At 35.1% G+C, this 1764-nt stretch overlaps 1 non-coding gene across 1 annotated transcript; it reads left to right on the top strand.

The window, feature by feature from the left end:
* Window positions 1–277: 277 nt before the first annotated feature.
* LOC128034201 (small nucleolar RNA R71) lies at window positions 278–384 on the top strand. The gene has a single exon (XR_008190332.1). It is a non-coding gene; the product is annotated as a small nucleolar RNA R71 (small nucleolar RNA).
* Window positions 385–1764: the final 1380 nt, after the last annotated feature.

Raw genomic sequence — 1764 nt, 5'->3', positions numbered from 1 at the left:
ACCCATTAGTAGTAAGATTTTTTAACATTGAGGATATTGATGATACTTGAGGTGCGAGTAAAGTAAAAGCGTCTACTTCATGTATTCTAGCGATTCGTCTTCCTGGCGCTGCTCGATTGGTTGACCATTGGTAATTGTTCCTGGCAATTATCTCAATGATTTCATAAGCCTCACTATAAGACTTAGAAAGGAGACACCATTAGCAGAAGCGTCCACTACCATCCTCGTGTAAGCATTGAGACCATTATAAAATGCCTCAAGTTGTATGCAATGTGGGATTTCGTGATGAGGGCACTTCCGTAATTATTCTTTGTACCTTTCTCATGCCTCATACAAAGACTCATTATCCATTTGTTGGAAAGCAGTGATCTCGTTCCTCAACTTAGCATTCTTGCTAGGCGGGAAATACTTCATAAGGAATTTTTCTGCTAACTCTTGCTATGTTGAAATTGAGTTTGGTGGTAATGAGTTCAACCAAGCTCGAGCTCTGTCCCATAGTGAATATGGGAATAACTTCAATCATAATGCATCTTTGGGTACTCCGGCTAACTTGAAAGAATCGCTCGCCTCCATAAATAGTCTTAAGTGTAGGTGAGGATTTTCGGTAGGCATTCCACTGAATTGTCCCACTGTCTGAAGCATCTGGAACATGACTGGCTTCAACTCAAACTTTTGTGCCTCAATTTCGGGCCTCCTAATACCCGGATTAAGATCATGAAATACTGGCACGACATACTGTCTCAAAGCTCTATCCCTATCATCAGCAATAATGATAGGATTTTGAGCAAGGTTCGCTCTGTTTCCTTGATTCAGATTTTCGAAGTTCATCTCTTCAGTTCTTCTCTGACTTGTTTGTCTTCTTCACTGACGAAAAGTTCGTTCAATCTCAGGGTCTACAGGGAGTAAATCGATGATTCGATCAATACTCATAAACACTTGAAATAATCACAAAAAAATTAACTAAGTTAAAATTTGAACAGAAAAATAAACCAAAATGCAAAACTAACTTCACAAATAATGACTTTTTTAAAACACAGTCCCTGGCAACGACGCCAAAAACTTGGAACAACGGAAATGTGCAAGTGTACACAATCACAACAAGTAATAAAGCGACAAGTAAATGTCGAGTTATCGTACCCACAGGGACTGTGAAAAGAATTATTTATGAATGCTATTTAAAACACTTTGGTGAAGAAAAATATTTTGTTTGAAGAGGGTGATTAAAAACTAAGATTTTAAACTAAGTGAACTAAATAAATAAATCTTAAATGCACAATTTCAAAATACGATTTTAATCAAGATGACATAATTGTGTTAGATTAATTACATTTCTTAACTTAGAATTATTAAACTCATGTTTATATTGTTACGAATAAGTTGACGGCAACTCGGTAATTTGCTAACTTATGAACATACTCACCTACCAAAATCCATTTATCTATTGGCTATATCCCTATGTCAATTCAACCGATTAAACAAATCTTAATAGGAAAATATGTTATTGCACATACATACTTATTAAATCGAAATAATCTCTTCTACATATCCCTATGTCAATTTAAACAATTAACTCGATTTAATAAGCACATAAAAGACTATGTGAGGTAACAAAGTATCATTACCTTGAAACAGTTTAATCATAATAATCTTGCAAGTAATGCAAGGCAAATGTATCGTCAGATACCGTTGCTAATCTAACCCTCAGCTACATTAGATGATTAAACATGCACTGATTAAGTACTGTGTCCATTAATTACAATTTCA

Source organism: Gossypium raimondii, chromosome 10 (assembly GCF_025698545.1).
Source record: "Gossypium raimondii isolate GPD5lz chromosome 10, ASM2569854v1, whole genome shotgun sequence".
Lineage (NCBI taxonomy): Eukaryota > Viridiplantae > Streptophyta > Magnoliopsida > Malvales > Malvaceae > Gossypium > Gossypium raimondii.
This window is presented reverse-complemented; position numbering and strand designations above follow the sequence as displayed.